General features: G+C 41.6%; 1 long non-coding RNA gene across 1 annotated transcript; it reads right to left on the bottom strand.

Annotated features, from left to right (window-relative positions):
• Nucleotides 1-6,571: 6,571 nt before the first annotated feature.
• On the bottom strand, nucleotides 6,572-17,750 carry LOC129337422 (uncharacterized). Its single transcript, XR_008597815.1, has 3 exons — nucleotides 17,212-17,750; nucleotides 15,389-15,465; nucleotides 6,572-9,900 (listed from the first exon to the last, which is right to left on the bottom strand). It is a non-coding gene; the product is annotated as an uncharacterized LOC129337422 (long non-coding RNA).
• Nucleotides 17,751-17,764: the final 14 nt, after the last annotated feature.

The following is a 17,764-nucleotide window of genomic DNA, read 5'->3' as shown; positions in this document are numbered from 1 at the left end:
GTAACGCTTCTGAGCAATTTTGGTGCATATTGGCTTATATGTTACTAAAACCACTTCCTCAGTTTGACTCTCTGAGCTGTGGTAACATGGAGAGTTTCTATACAATTGACAGATACCACTCCAGCGCTAGATGCTCCTAAGGGTAACAGTACTGGGCATTAGGAATTTCCACGGGAAAGGCAACATTGCACAAGTTGCCAAAACGTACAATCGGAAGCAGTTTGCTGTGTGACAAGATGACGTATGGACTAGCCTCAAGACTTGGGGATTAATTAAAGGAGGGGTCTCTTTTAAAAAAAGAAATAAGAGAGTTATCAAAAGCACAGTTGATACCAGAAACAAGACTGAGACACAATTATTTTCTGATTGCACAGTGACTTTCATAATAAAGTATTATCCTCACAGGATTGAGCTGCCCAGAAAGGACCAACATGCAATACACCCCCTCCACATACGGAAACACACAGTTGTGGCACGTCAAGCAAGTTGGGTTTTTGCAGCTTCTTGGCCAGCAGTAAGAATAAACTGCTTATTTGCATTGATCCATTTAATATCCTTTAGTTTGTATGTTCATATCCCTTGAAGAAATAAAGGTTATAAGAGCACTGATACGTGCTTTGCTTCACAAGACTGTATCTTGTGCAGGCTGTCTTCATACCATTTGGTCAGATACCAAAATACAGCAGGCAGGATCGATACAGTTTGCAGGACCGTATGGAGAAATCTCACATAAAATCATTTATGGCTAAAGTTTTGCAAGTTGCATAATTTGGCAATGTGTATTTGCTTGCATTGAAAGGCACAGATGTGTGAGATGCCCTACAGAATGAGGCTGGCAAATGGTGCAAAACTGCCTATGAACGATGCTTCCCCAGCTTTCTGTTTTCCCACCTAGCCTTCGTGTACCCATGATCTGCTACCTCCTCATCCCTGTACATACCAACAGCAGCCATGAAATCAGGGTTGGAAGAGTCTGTATTGTCCAACCCCTTGCTCAATGCAGAACATAAGAAACTCTCTTCTAGCCCACTGAAGCATGTTATTTATCACTGAGACAAAGGTGAGCTTTGCCACATTCTCATCCCCCCCCCCGCCTTTGGTTGGATTGAACCCCCCCTCCCTTCTGTTTCTCACCTGCGTACTTGCATTCTTTCTCTCCAAAGGCCTCTATATAAGGGTCCTCTTTCCCCATCATTTGTTAGGCCTTTGTACCCATTCTGCTTTTTGTATCCCTTCCTTTTCCACTCATCCTTCCCTTTGGACTTTCCTCTTACACAATGGCGGATGTCTAGATTTTTTCTGTATCTTCAACTCCATGCTATGAGGTGATATTAAAAAGGCAACAGCTTTCTGCAATATGTTGATTCCTGGGATTAATTCAAAGGTTAAACTGCCATTTAAAATATTAAATAGCACAGCACTCCTTAACTGAACCAACAGCCCAACAAGCAGAAAACAAAATTCAATTGACTGCCAGCTTTCAGCAAAGTAATAATTCAAGGGATAATGCTTTGTGAAAGTGAAATGGAAAGGGATCTCATATATGGTAACTATGGCAACCAGATAATGAAATTATTGCTAATAGAACGCAGACTGTGACTATCCAGTTAAGCTTGCTGTGAAATGGTGTGAAGCTGTAGGACCCCTTTTGACAGTGCTGCTACTGCACAGAAATGATGCTTGTTGTCAAAGCAACTTGGAGGTACTATGTTAGGCTGCAAATGTAAGAACCCTGAGATTTAGCTGAGCCACTGCTCTCTAAAAAATGGGGGAGGAGAGGGAGTATAGTGCTCTAAATTAGCCATACCCAGCCTCATCAGCAAAGTCTCCTGAAGCAACTTCTATACAAAACATTAAAAGTAATACACAAACAAAATCACACAACAGATGCGTGAACAAAATCAAAAAGCTGAGCTGATTAAAAATGCTTTTCCCAACTAAACTTATTATTTTATTTATTTATTATTACCTAGAGAGACAGTTAAATAGCGAGCAGTAAGAGTTTGACAAAGAGCATTAAAACCAATCAGCATAAAAGGAGAAGGCCTCGTAAAATCCTAAGAAAAAATGCTGGTGCCTAAGATGTATGCTAGGTGTCCTGCACACCAATGAAGGGAGGAAGTGCCACAGATGAGGTGTCAAAACAGAAGTTCATTCTCTCTGGCACCCTTAGGGTTACCAACTTACAGGTTGAACCTAGGATTCCCAGGGGCTTGCCAGTGGCAGGCAAACTCCTGAGTTTTTTCCCTCCCTTACCCACTGATCCATCAGAGTTTAGCAGGAGGTGGCATGGCCCCCAGAGGTCACCCACCAGCAGCAGGCACCCTGGGAACATACATAGTGTGTGCGCTCCCAGGGGGCACAATGAAATCACTTCTGGAAGTGGTTGTTGTTGCACTGGCTACAGAAGCGCTCCTGTGTTTCATTTGGAGATGATTTTAGCCCCAAATGGGCTGAATCAGCCCTGCGTGGAGTACGGGAGCGCTCCCATGGCTGCTGCAACAACATAACTTCTGGAAGTGACATCATCATGCTGGTGCTGGAGCATGCGTGCACACAAAGGGAGACCATACGATCATCACGAGATAAGTGCCAGGTCCCCGCTCCTGCCAGGAGGGTATAGGGACCTGGCAACCCTAGTAGGGCCTGGAGATTTCCAGGAATTACAACTGATCTCCAGGCCAGAGAGATCACTTCCCCTGGAGAAGATGCCTACTTTGAAGGGTGGACTCTATGGCATTATACCCTGCTGAAGCCCCTCCCCTCCCCAAACTCCACTCTCTCAAGACTCCACCCCCCTCCAATCCACAGGAAATTCCCAACTTGGAGCTGGCATCCTAGATAAGTGCAGGAGGGGAACAACAAATAGACAGAAGGGGGGGCGGGACTAACAGTGAAATCCTAAGAACATTTTCCTGGGAGTAAGTCCCATTGAATAGATACTGAAATCCAAAGAAGAGTTCCACCTAGGGTTGCCAACATCCAGGTGAGGACTGGAGACCTCCTGGAATTACAACTGATCTCCAGGCTACAGAGATCAGTTCCCCCGGAAGAAAATGCCTGCTATGGACTCTATAGCATTATACCTTCCTGAGGTCCCAACCCCAAAACCTGCCCTCCACAAGCTCCACCCCTAAAATCTCCAGGAATTTCCCAACTTGGAGTTGGCAACCCTAGGCCCCCATTTCAGCAGGTGGGTCACACACTCCATGGCTATGTTTGCAAATCTTAGCAGTACAGCAGTCTTACTCTGGCAAAGGCAGTCCTTTTATCTCTTTTGGAAAGTACATAGGAGATATGTTATCTTACTTTCTTTTCAAGGATTTAAGCTGGTTTGTTGACAAGGGCAATATCTTTTGAAATAGAATTTTTTAATGTTTGGTGCAAAGCATACAATACTTTCATTCGAAAGATATGTTTGTTTTAACTGTATTTTGGTTTTAATGGTTCTTCCTAAAAGTTTTTTTTTAACTTGTCTGTTAGAATCTCACAGGATTATTCAAAGGCATTGTGACTTTTGCATGTGGTTCTGAAAGAGAAGTTAAGGAAATAAAACAGAAGACCTTCCCGGTCAAGGAGTCTGTTAAGGGGATGGATATAATTAAATGTCTGATTCTGTATCAATTTCCTGAGAATTTGCAAGGGACCAAAAGGAAATCCCTAAGTGTCAGCATCTGGTGCTTTGTTCTCCTAATATATATTGTACAACTTGAAATGGGATTCAGAGGCTCTACATCTGATGAAACAGAAACTTCAGATACATTGTGAAAGGAATTTTTATCAGTCAAATCAGCCCAAACTTCAAAGCTATGCTTGGCTAAGGATCTTCCCAAAGTGTTTAATTTGTAAGTTAGACTTTCCTCAAGTGCTTCTTGTTGGAAGATGGGAGACAAGCATCTGTGATGGAAGTCCTTTATTTTATTCATCACATTACTTATGAATTTGCTGAAGATTCACATGGCTATTGTCTCCAAACTAGAAATGGGCAGAAACCAGAAAAAAATTGAACCATATGGTTTGTGGTTCGTCACGTTTCACAAACCACAAACTTTCACGAACCTGCCCCGGTTCGCGAACCAGTTCATTTGGTTTGTGAAAACGTCACTTCCGGGCCAGCAGATCACCACTTCCGGGTCAGCAGAAGGTCACTTCTGGGACAGCAGAAGGTCTGCAGAAAGCCCATCCCCCATTGCCTAGGAAACTGATTGATTGGCGACAACCTGTCTGCAGTGACAAACAGAAAAATGAACCAAACGAATCGCCCTAAAGTTCACGGTGGTTCATCAAAAATGGGCTCTGATGAATCGCCAGTTCATGAACCATGAACCGGCTTGGTTCATGACGAACTTTGGTTCATATTTAAGTTCGTGCCCATCTCTACTCTAAACCCAACAGCCATTGTGAATGAGACATGGCTTGTTTTGAGTAGTTCATACTTCTGCACATGTGTGCCACAACTAGAAATCTTCCAGGCTGAAATTGGCTTCACCATGACTCAAGGGGAAACAGTAGTCTTTAGTGGGGCAGATTTTGGGTTTTCTCAAGTTAGGCAGAGTGGAAGATGAATTGATCCACAGGATAAAATTTTTTACCCATAATATGGCTCTCGGAGAGCTCAAATTAGAAGGGACCCACTTTAGTCACTTCCTTACTGGTAGTTGTACCAGTACATATTGGCATCCTTTCACCCATTTATGGAAGCACCAACGAAAAAGAGGAGTGTAAATGAAGCTCTCACATTAATGTCACTAGGACTTGGGCACAAACTATTCCAAGTTTGTTAGCTGGTGTGTAGACAGAACAAGAAGTTTGGTTTTACACCTCTGACAAAAAGAGATCTGGGACTGGCATGATTTCCAAGCAATCCTAAATTCCAATATCTTTCTGAGTGAAGTAAATATGTACCGGGGGGTTTGCTAGATCTAGGTCTGAAACTTGGCAGAAATTTTTTTCCCTTAGAAGTCTGTTCATTACCACTTCTGTCTAGGCCTATCATGCACTGCTGAAATGAAACCTAAGAACATGCAGCTTTCTCTTCTCCCTTCCTGCAATGTCTTCCCTCGCTGATAGATGCTAGATAAGCTCCCATGAGAAGAATCCTGGGGTTTTTTGCTCTCTCCACTTTGTAATGTGACATGCTCAGTACTGTCTGAAACAAAACTGTTTCACTTGTCTGTTGCATGGTATTGCCAAGATTTTTTTAAAAAAAACTCAACAGGAAATGTATGTAACCTTGTGATGGTTAAGACTGTGTATTTTTAATGGCACACTTGTGGGGAATGTCCTGTTCTGTAGTGTTGCTGTCTTAATACAAAAGAAGAGTGCAAAAACTGGGGGGGAAGTGACCCCCCCTCCCCCCAGTCAGAAGAACAAAGAGTGCTCTGCAGACACCAGGGGGCTGCTGTTGTGCCATTGTGCATACTGGAGGAGGTAGTGGCAAGCAAGGAACTGAAAGCTAACAGCGACTGCAAATGCCAATGGACTTTATTCTACCACTCTGCTCTGCAAAATTTTAAGTTTTCCTCTATTTTCCTCTGGCTTAAGGAGGATTCCTCCCTGCCTACTGGTTCATTGATCAGAGGAAGAACCACTAAAGTTGGCGAAAAGCTTTTGAGGCTGGAGGAATAACAGTGGTAAGACTGAGGGGTTTGTCCCCCTTTCTGAAGACTAAGGCTGCCTGCTCTGCTAGTTCTGGTAACGTCTCCAGTTGATTACAATCCATGAGGGGTTACCAACTTCTCAACCGGTACCTCTACCCGTCCCTTTAATATCTGCAAATACAAGGTGCTGCTTTTTATCTCCATGCCAACTGCCCATTTCCACACATCACATTACTATTAAAGGGACAAGACTTTTTTTCCCCAGCCAGCTAAGGAAACTCTAACTGCAGATGCATTCAGACATGACAAGCCAACATTAGGCCAGGATGTGTGTGAATGCAAATTTCTGCCAGGTGCATGCATCGCTCCTTCCCTCTCAAGTATGGTAGAAAGAGGGACTCCTGATTAGAAACTAACGTTGGTTGCCTGTACCATATAAATGAAGGCAATTGGATGAACCAGAAGTTGAGAGTCGGAAGGGAGGGGGATAGGTCTGGATAACCCACGTGTTTGCACTAGTATGTCCTGGATGGACTAGAGTTGGCTTTTTCAAAGCAGATCATGAACTTGGGAGGAGGGGCTCCTGGACACAGGCTTGCAGTTTGAAAAGCAGGTTGCCACAGTGGATAATTGCGCCTTCTACCATCTGGGTTTTTTTTTTGGTTCACCAACTTTCTCCTTTCTGGCTATGCTGCTCTGAGCTTTTGTAACTTCATAGTTAGATGCTTGTATCCAGCTGTGTTGGGTTGTCCTTGAAGATAACCTGGAAACTGCACTTGGACCTGAATGTGACAGCCTGATTATTATTTGGGGCTATCAGATGAGAACACATCTTGCCCCTTTTGAAACAGCTACATTGCTTGCCAGTTTTCTTTTGAGTTCAATGGAAGGTGTCGGTTAAGACCTTTAAAGCTTTTCACTATCTGGAGCTCACATATCCAAAAAATCTTCTCCTCCAATGTTTTTTTTAAAAGAATTTTTATTGGATGGGTCAATATATATAAATCACCATACATACTTTTTAACAACCATCACATTATATTATTCCCACCCATTCCCCCTTTTCAGTTGACTTCCAACAGTTTCCCATTCCCTTCATTTATACTAAATCACCTACTATGTAAATTTAAGTATTTCTACATTATAATATATACTATATAACATAACCTAACCTCTAATATAATATAACCATAATATACTCATCTCTATCTATCATATTCCAGATATATCTCTAATATTTATTTCAATATTACTATATTCTTCTTAACATATACTATCATATTTCCATCACTAATTGCAAACCAGATCTATTCTCCCCTTCTAGCAATTATCCAAAGACCACATTTTTCCTTTCATGTCCCACTTTTCCCCCACATAATTCTTAAATTTCTCCCAATTCATAACATAGTCCAAAGTATCTTGTTCTTTTAACTTCCTTGTTAACTTGTCCATTTCTGCCATATTCATTACAAGTCCAATGTTTTGATGTGCCAACTCCAGTCTTCAGAATGTCACCAATTGGGCCACTTTGGATGGCCCACCAGGCATTGTCTAGAGCCTGTGCCCTTTTCATCGTGGCCCCCACTCTGTGGCATGGGCTCCTCTAAGAGGGGAGGCGAAGCTACTAACAGGAGATCTTCAGGTGCTACTGCAAGGCTTGCTTGTTTGCAAGGGCTTCCAATGGGGTATGATTAGCAGGCATCTTGGGGGAGGAGAGTGGAGGATTGGGGTTTTAAAATGTTATTTGTTTTTAATTTGTAATCTTTTAATTATTACTTGTAAGCTGCTTTAAGCCTAGAGAAATGGAGGAGTATAAATGGGTAACCAAAGTTAGGTTTTAATCACAATTCTGTTATCAAGCTTTATACTAGAAGAGAAAGGGGAGAAGCCAGCACCAAGCTCAATTCATGTACTTCCTAGTTTAATTGCAAAATCTGAAAGTGGTTTGAAATGTGACCGTTTGGACGTTTGCTACCTCAAGTCATAGGATGCAGGTAATTTTTGATTAGCAGCAGCTAACTAGCTTGTTTCCAAGCCATGTTCAATATACAAGCTTTAAAGCCTAAATGGTGTATGAGAAGATACCTTCTCCCAAGCAGCTCTGCCTCAGTAAGGGTTAAAAGCTAGTAAGTATTTGGTCTGGACTATAGAGATAGGTAAGTTGAATATATTTTAGTGGGATCCTGGCCCAGCCTACAAATCCTATACCATAATCTGGTAATCATACATGAAACAGATCTTTTGCTGTTATAATTCCTGCAACTGGTCATATAGGATGGCATAATATTGTGGGAGGAGGCCGTGTTACAACAGTGCACTGGACCCAGAGAAATGATGCTTGGCCCTCACTTTGGGTGCTCCTCCTAATAATCCTTTTCTTTACTAACAATAAGTTTCTTTGACTTGAGGTCTTAAACTGAAACATACAATAGTTATAAGCATGATCTGTGATTTATAAAATCACAGCTCATAGGTGCTGCTCGTATCAGCAGGGACGTTGTCCTCTGCTAGAAACAATGGTTTTAGTACTTGCTCCAGTATTGTGAAACTTCCTTCCTAGAGAGATTTGCCGGGCCTGCTCTTGTTATTTTTAAGAAATTAGTCAAAACTCATCTTTTTTGCCAGGGAGTTTTGCTAGAGGGAGTTGAGATCTTCTGTTTATTCATTTCTTAGTCACTTTTCCATGTACAATTGCTGGTATTAATGTTAAGAGTACATTATTAAGCTACATGAAGTGTTTATTTTAGTATCGTTGTTTTATTCTCTCATCTCTTGTATGCTGTGTTGAGTGCCATTCTAAGTGAAAAGGTGACAAATAAAGAAATCAGTACTGGATGTGCACGGGATGAACATCAATTCTTGCCAAGTGCCATGTATAACCAATAGCCCAAGTTCCTCATTATAGCAAACCCCTCACCATAAATTATGGTTTATTTGTACTCTATTTGCTTCTAATCTAATAAAATTTTGCCAAAATATCTATAAATCTTATTCTTAAATCTTGGATGAAACTAAGAAAAAATAACTTTTAACTTGCATTTAATACCCATCATGTCTGAAGAGTTAATTCTAAATTATCTAAACACAGTACCTGGAAACTATCTCACTATTCTTTTAAAGGCCAGTTTCTTAACAGTGCTTAAAGGTTCCAACTGTGTTTAGGTATACATATGCTGCACCCCCTAGTGTGTGTTACAGGATTTACATATTACACTGCTTGACAAGGGACTGAACTAATACACCCCTAAAATTGTTCAGTGTTTGGCTCCTGATATAAAGCTGAAACAAAGAACTTTTCTTTGCATTTTAACATATGTTTAAATGGCAGTGTAATATTATGTCTGGCCAATATGCCTGCCTGGTAGGTTGTGTACTGAAAGACACTCTGCATACTTTTACCTTTCTTTAGGTAGGCATCTGTCTGTCTGTCATTATCTCATTTATTTCATTTATAACCTGCCTTCCCCACTGAGATTCAAGGCATATTGTTATCTCTGATTAGGCCTGCTAAGCCCGCCAGCCACAAGATTCATCTGGCCATTCCCAAAAGCAGTGATGCAGCCAGACATGCAGGATGAGTTTCCCAACAACAGGTTCAAAGTCCCACTGGCGACTTTATGTCGCAGTCTAGGCCCGATCACCAAAGAAACCCATCCACTATCACCTCTTTCACTCTGCAAATAGGTTTCAATAACTGAGTCAACCCAAAAGAATCCACCGGCATGCTTGATCCTGTGAGTGCATTTTTAATACAGTCTTTTTCTATCACCTGAAAGAGGACACAGGCTCTCCCTAACTTTGTGAGGACATTGGAGAAGCCAAGCAATGTTTTCTGGGCTTCCACAAGATGTAGTATACCTGAGATGAATCCCTCACCCTTTTCCAGGCTATTGCCGTATTTAAATAAATGCTCCCACCACTGAAAAACAAGCAAATGCATTCTCGTGTCCCAATGACCACACTGCTGTCTACTGTTTCCATTTTGGTATTCTCTTATTCTCTTCTCCATGTCGGTATGCTTCATAACCTCCACAGATTTATCAATTTGGGGGGGGGGGTGTTTCACTGGCACGGTCTTCGTCAAGGAAACAGTGTGATGATTTCCCTCATCTCAGGCAATTTTGGAAAAGTCTGCCACTTTGGAAGATGAATGTGCACTCCCAGGCCCTGCACAATGATGTCACTCCTAGAAGTGATATCATCGCACCACACTAACGTGCATGCACACAAAGACCTCAAAAAGGTAAGTGCCAGGTCTCTTGGTATGTATCCCATCAAAAATCTTTCTCTGTGTGATGATCTGTGTAAGAGAATGAGAAGGATTAGGGTGTTATACATAATAAATGATGAGAGAGGTCAGAGGTTCCAGCCTCTCAACGTCATATAGAGAAACAAAAAGTGTAATTAAATAGGATAAACAGTTAATCAAGGAAGAAATAATCTGAAAAAGAAAATTAATTGTTATCAGTAAAAGGTTATAGTAAGATGCATGTTAAGAAGAGTAAATTAAATATTTTAAAAGTAGGTCCTGTTGAGCTATTAGAAATTTTACCGAGTAAGCATAAATATGTCTTTGTTTAAACCAGAATAAGAGGCTGTGTTTAGTTTCTTGAGGAGTTCTAATTCAGCACCTTTGGGTTCTATATTCTGTTTTTGTAGAACGACTTTCAGATCTGCAACAGTATATCTAGGAAGACTAAAATGTCCCACCATTATGATTTCTCAATGTTACAATTTCTTATGACAGAAAAAATCTGAAGCATATAAATAAATCTTTCCCCAAACAAGGCTGGATAGTGGCTCATTTTAGAATAAATATAAGAGAAGGTCTAGACAGTCTGGATTTCCCTTGTTCTTTCACACACCTGCATTCTTAAAACAGGCAATCAGATCTGAAAGAAACAGCTTCTGAAAACTATCTGGCAATAGAGCAGGAAACTTTCGGCCCTATTACTTATTCTCCCATCTCACTCCCCCTAACTTATTAAGCAGCCTTCATTTTCAGTTTCTGATGCTGTATTTACTAATAGGCAGTTCCCATTTTCTGCTGCTCTGTCAGCTGTTGCCATATGATTAGGTGTTGTCAGCTTGTCATCACTAGAAAAGGCCTAGCACATAGAGAAGAATTTGCCATGCTTGGGGATCTGTCGCCTGCAAGGCATGCAAGTTGCATCCATTTCCAGCTGAACAGCAGATTGTTTTCATTAATACCTATGGAGTATAACTTTCGGTGAAAGACTTTGTTAAAAGTTTGGGAGTCCTTCTGGATTCTAGTCTCCTGCTGGGGAGTTGAGAGTTGACAATGATAGCAAAAATTTTGCTTTCCCCCAGTTTCACTTAATTAGGAGGCTGGTTCCTTATTTACAGATGCTTGACCCATCCTCCAATCATGCCTAGAATACTGTAATGTGCTATGTATGGGGCTGCCCTTGAAGAGATCTAGAAAGCTTCAGCTGCTGCAAAATGCATCAGCCCAACTAGCCATTGGGACCATATCACTTCTCTTTTAAAGTCCCTTCGTTGGCTGCCAATTCATTTACAAGTCCTATTCAAGGTGCTGGTGCTTGCCTTTAAACCCCTTCATGACCTGGGACCCATATACTACCTCTTCCTCCATGTTCCTGGGGGGCAGCTTTGTTCTCCCTAGCAGGGCCTATTGGCTGTGCCCCCTCTGTCTAGGGCACACACTCTGTAGCATCCCCAACTTTGGCTTTTTCAGGGGCTGTCCCAAGACCATGGAACAGCTTTTTGGAAAAGGTCAGAGGGGGTTATAATGTCCTGGTTTTCCAGCAAGGCTGTAAAACAAAACTATTTTGAAGAGCATTTGGAACAACCCAAGTCTGAGCTACTGGAAACTGAGCACAGTTTTTTTAAGTAGTAGTTTTGAACAGTTTTAATGTTTACTTAGGTGGTTTTATATTGTTTATTGCATTTTATTACTAGCTGCCTTGGGTCCTGATTGAGTCAGGGAAAAGGTACGCTTTTAAATAAAAATATTTTAAATAAATAATAATCTGGTACTGGCAGTGCTGACCACCCCCAGTAAAACTGATTTGTACTAAAATAACAGGTACAGAAATGAGACAAAAGCACTGACTCTGCTCCTAAGCAAAACTTGTGCTCAAGACAGTGTGATATTTTCCCTTTCTTCATAGCAATTAAGGTTCTCAGAAATATTGCCTATGGTGCAAAAGTACTTCCACCTGATATTTATTAAGCTGTTCTGTAATAACCACATATGAGAGGTTATTAAAAACAATTCATTTTTACAGTTTTCAAAACAATTTAAAGCACTAGAAGTGTGTTGTTTAGATGAGGCCAAACTTCCAGGTGGGGACTGGAGATCTCCCAGAATTACTATTAATCTACAGACTACAGAGATTAGTTCCGGCACCTTTTTAAAATACCCACGTGGCTCTTCTTACTCCATTCAATCACCCTGATAAGTCATTTTGACCTTTCAGATTTCAAGATCATAGTACAACCAGCTTATAGTTACATCAACCAAGCATTTTCATCTACATTACCTTCCATGCAGTATCTTGAGACATGGACTCCTCTATTGCAAAGCTTCTAAGTACCAATACAATGTGATTTTCCCCCTAGTTCAAAGTTATTATGTTTCTCAGAAAACTCACCACTTATAATAGTAAAGTGACTAGGTCTAATATTAGTTATTTTACAGCATTTATAGTCTACTTTTCTCATCAATACTAAGATAGATCACAATTAAATATTTAAAACCAATATAAAAATCATTAATAAAACATCTCTCAAAGAATATTAAAAGCAGAACTCCAATTTACAGAAAAGGAACTGCTCCCAAAAGTTCTGTTTTACTAAATGTGATAGAATCCTAAGACTCAATATGGCTCAGGAGTGCCACCTGCACCGTCTGGGTTCTTGTTCCCCTAGGGCTCACATGAGGACAGCGCTTTATCCTCCATTCCACTTTGGAGCTATCTGGTCAGCTTAATCCTTTTTTAACAAAGAGCAACCAGCTTGGGCCAGATTCCCTATTTGTCATGGAAGTGCAGAGCCATTAAAATGGTTGAACCATCCCAGAATAATTATGATTGGTAGCAATAGTCTCTGACATTAGAGATGGAGCTTTGCTTGGGATTGGTTAGATCCACTGATCAGTCTCACCAAGGAGGCTCGCTTAAGTCAGAATCTAATGCCCATAAATATCTGGGAGCTCTAGACTGTTCGTTGCTCCACTTTGAAACATCTGGAGACCTAAGACCAGCATGCCAGGGGTTAAGTACTCCTCCACTATCTTGGTACTGCAAAGAATTCTGTACATGCTCTGAGGAACCTGCTACAACCTAGGTAAAGTGTACTTAGCTAAGTTAGCTCAACATTATTGTTTTATTTGATTGTGTGCTGTGTGATAGTGCGCTCTTTCCTGTGTTTTGTATTTTGTTCCCTTTCCTATCCCTTTTGAATCCACCCATTGTTCCCTCCCCCTTTTTTCCTATAATAAATCTTCTTTCCATAAGGCCTTTTAAAAGTTTCATTCTCTGGGATATTTCTCTGAATCTCTCCCCTACAAGCCGGATTGCCCAGGCGCTACACAGTTTGCAAAAAAGTATTTTTCAGGGGTTCCACCCTGTTACGTTGTAATTTTGCTAGGACTGAGCTAGAAGGGCACCATCCCAGCAGATCCCTCGTGGTGGCAATGGATTACTAGGGTGCTTTCCAGGGAAATCTTAGTCTGAGAAAGTTTCCAGCAAGGAAGGCCACTTTCCCCCTTCCCTAACCGTAACACTAAGAGCCAAGCTACAAGTGATGCCTGACACAGGTTGGACACTTGTTAGCTTCCCTCAATTTTTGATGGGAAATGTAGGCATCCTGGTCTTACAGCTTGGCTCTCCGTTTAATTGAAGTTTACAGAAACCGTCCCCCCCACACCCAATGGAGGGGAAGAGGGGCTCCTGGAAAGAGCCTGATGCCTGCACTCCCCTCCCGACTGCATGTTCTCCCTCCCATAGACTGCCGCTCTGTAAACTTCAATTAAATGGAGAGCCAAGCTGCAAGACCAGGACGTCTACATTTCCCATCAAAACTTGAGGGAAGCTGACAAGTGTCCAACCTGTGTCAGGCATCACTTGTAGCTTGGCTCTCAATCTGCAGGACGGGACCATGGGTCTTTCTTAACTTGCTCTACATGGGCTGTGACTCAAAGGCGGATTTTCAAAGCGCCCTGTTTAGACATAGAATTCATGACTATATGTCACCAAAGCAGCAAAACTAGGCCACCTACCCTTAGATACTGTTTCAGCCATGTTGGTCTGCAGTAGAACAGCATGATTTGGGTCCAGTAGCACCTTAAGCACCATCTAGGAAATCTACTTGCACATTAAAGACCAACTAGGAAATTGCTGCTGGATTGAATCTTGCTCCCCAGATAATGCATAAGGTTTTCTACATATTTGAAAGACTCTTTAGTATGAAGGGGAAAATGGTTGTTGTGGGTTTTCCGGGCTGTATTGCCGTGAATTAACCAAAAGAAAAGAAAACAGTTCTACGAGGACTGAGAATGCCTAAGAAACATGGAATGTAGAGAGCAACCCAGAGGCACTGAAAGGGGAAAAACCAGGATGGTGGTAGAAAAACTCGCTTTCTTAAGACCCTGGGAGTGTACGGACTCCTGGAGGGAGATTTCCAAAGTGCTTCCCTCCCCCCACTTAATTCTTTGCAGGGCCCCAGCTTTGCCCCCCAACTGATCTCTATTAAGCTGTTCAAGATGTCTACACAACTGAAATCACCAGCATTCAAGAGTCTTACAAGGCAGATGAATCTTTTCAGATCTCAGTTGCTCTGCCTTATCCCTCCCCAAATAAAAACCCTCAACATTATTTGTCAATGCTGTTGACTGAAGCGCAACCATAGAATTGCAAGTGAAAGGTCCCTCTGCTTTCCCATGAAAGACAGGGTTCACCCTGTTTAGCCATTGTCCCATTGCCAGCGATGCTATTGAAAGACAATAAAGAGGCACAGCTGAAACAATGGACATGCATGAAATAGACTGAGGTGAAAGGCGACTCTAACAAAGCAAGACAAGTAAGGAGAGAACATGGACAGTGCAGGATTGGCTTGTAGCTGCAGTGTTTCTGTGCCAAACAGCAAATAGTTAATTCCAAGTAACAGTTGGCAGGCTGTGAGGTATCTGAATGGAAATCTTATCACCTTTGTTTTAAAAATGTTCATAGCTGTTAAAAATATTCTTAGTGGTAACAGCCTGCAGCTATGCAGAGTGTTATGCAGGCATAGTGATATTCCATGTGATCTGAGTTAGCCAGCCCCATCTTCCTCTGCTGTCAGGCTGTTGCTTGTAGCTTAGCAAGATGTGCAGTTTGCAAGTAAAAAACTTTAAAGATGGCATACATTTTAGTTGATTTGGGAGGAGCATTTTCTCACCTGTAGCAACCTGTAGTTTTAGAGCTATAAAATGTGATCCCACTGTAATGGAGGAAATAAGAAAGAGAAAAACCTGTTTGGATATCCTAAAACTGTTCAATAACTACCTCACATGATAAAATGAAAGAAAGGAGAATGATGTAAGCCTGTTTGGGTCCCCACAGGGGGAAAAAGTGGGGTATAAATGAAAATAAAATAAATACATAAATAAAATTAGACTTACGATCCCCTTTGTTTGCTCCATCAGTGCTGTAGTTTTCAAGCCCACAGCCAAGTTGAAGCAGTGACAGAATGAATATGTCCCCATAAAAAAAGGGTTTGTCCCAATACAAATGCCATGTGTTCCCAATGCTCTGTTTACTTACTGACGTCGTCAGCCTGCATATTCTTTATCTGAACATTTTCTCTCCTGGACTCCTAGCCAGCTTGATTCTTAAAATGGCTTACAAAGAGACAAAAAAGTAGAAGAAATGTCATAGGAAAAACTATAAGCTCAATAAAACTATTTTAAAAATCTGAAAAATATAATCACAATGGTAATTAATGGGTTTAGAATATGGATGTTACTTGCTTGTTCCACTTAGAAGAGTGCGAAAAATACTGTCGTTCATTAACCAAAGTTCTGTAACGGTGATTTTCAGTACGATCCTAAACAGTCGCACTCTTCTAAATTCATTGACTTCAAAGGACATAGAAAGACGTAACTCTGTTTAGGATTACGTTGCTAGACTATGAGAATTAAAAATAGAAGGTAGAACTAGGATGGCCAGATTCTCAAGAAACAGGCATTTGGCAACTAGTTGTCTAAATCTAGGCAGCCAGATAGTATGATGGTTGATTATGAGGGGATTTTACTTGGTGCATCTTTTAATGAAGAGTAAGATAACTGTTGGCCCTGACCTGGATAGCCCAAGCTAGCCAGATATCATCAGATCTTGGAAATGAAGCAGGGTCAGACCTGGTTAGTACTTGGATAGGAGACCACCAAGGAAGTCCAGGGTTGCAGAGACCGGCAACGGCAACCAACTTGGTTGGTCTCTTGCCTTGAAAACCCTACAGGGTCACCATCATTTGGTTGCAACGTGACAGTGTCTTACACACTCACAAAATAACTGTTCCAGCTGATAGTTTCAGGTGGGTTGGTCTGTAGTAGAAGAGCAAGATTTGAGTTCAGTTGCACTTCAGAGACCGACTAGATTTTCCAGGATGTGAGCTTTGACTCTTGAAAGTTCACACCTAGAAAAATCTAGTTGGTCGCTAAGGTGCTACTGGACACGCATCTTCTTGTTCCAACTGAAATTCTGTGACTTAAAAATAATTGTTAAAATGTTCTTGATAATCGAACTGATTCAAAGCGTAAGAGAAAAGACAGAGGAAGAACAAAAACATATTAATATTGTTAGTAATAACAGAAAGTATTAGAATGCTATAGATATACATTACAAGAGCGCCCCTAAGTAGGTCTACACATAATTCCACTGAAGTCTGCTGAGTGGGGCTTAGGGAAGTGTCCTTAGAATAGCACTATAAATGTTGATAAGTAGAAAGACTACCATGATTATTACAAACATTAAATTAGAATCTCATTGGAAGTTGAGTAAATCCAGAAATAGCAGATGTTCATTAAATGTTGGTAGACACCAACATAAAGTTAAATCATTTGACAGTTTAAGAAGAGATAGGGAAAAATATACAAAATTATCAGCTGTACAGGAATTCTGCTCTTTGTATCCAGTTCCCTTATTAGCATTTTCCTTCCTTTTAGTTTGTTTGTTTTAAACCCTCTGCCCTAACATGACTTGTATGTGGCACATGTCAGGTCAGATGCCAGTTTGCTCTTCAAAATATGTGCATGTTGCAGCAAACAAATATTGATACATGCCTTTACCTTTCCACCCAAGTGAGCTGGCACATCAGTGCACCTTGAGCTACTCAAGACCGCCCATCTTATCTTGAATGTTTGCAGGACTGAGTCCAGAGGTCATAAATAAAGGCAAGCATTTTGTGAAACTGGAACCTGGAGAATTTATTGTCGGGCATGAAATCTGGATGGGGCTGAATTTGCTTTTGCCTACTTTTATGGCTGTGACTGAATAGTCTACAACCCTACCTTATATTCCAGCTAATGGTGGCTCAGCAAGAGATGAGTGTAAATTACATTTTAGCCTCAGGTTACTGCAGGACTCACCTCCCGGCTATACTGCATTTTCAGCTTCAAGAATGGGAAACATCTTGATCGTCTGGCTCCTTTTTACCTCCTTTGTTTACTGTTGTATGGCCAGAAACAGGTTCAAACGTTATATGGGTTTTTAATAGTCCAGAGAGCAAAAAATATCCGTGAAGTTCCCCTCATATATCACCTGCACAGATAGGGCGATGGCATAAAAGTAAAGTCTTCGTTTCAGACACTGCAGCCTCTGGTTCCACAGCAAAAATGGTCAGTTTGGTTATCAGCGGCGAGGAGGTCATTTCCCCCACGCCTCCTGCTTCAGCTCTGGCGAGGGTAGGGCAGCGGTTCGGCCTCCTGCTCGGCCGGGGAGGGTGCCTGCGGCTCGCCTTCCCAGTTCCACGGCAGAGCCCGGGAGATAAGCGGAGGCGCAAGCCCCACCAGGCGGGCTCGGCCGATTTGCATATTTTTACCTTTGTCTCCGCAGAGCAGCCAATGAGCGGGCGCGGCTGAGTCTGGGCGGGCCCCCGCGAGTCCTCGGTCCGCTTCTCCTGCTCGCCGGAGAAAAGCGCGC

The sequence above is a fragment of the Eublepharis macularius genome, chromosome 11, assembly GCF_028583425.1.
Source record: "Eublepharis macularius isolate TG4126 chromosome 11, MPM_Emac_v1.0, whole genome shotgun sequence".
Lineage (NCBI taxonomy): Eukaryota > Metazoa > Chordata > Lepidosauria > Squamata > Eublepharidae > Eublepharis > Eublepharis macularius.
This window is presented reverse-complemented; position numbering and strand designations above follow the sequence as displayed.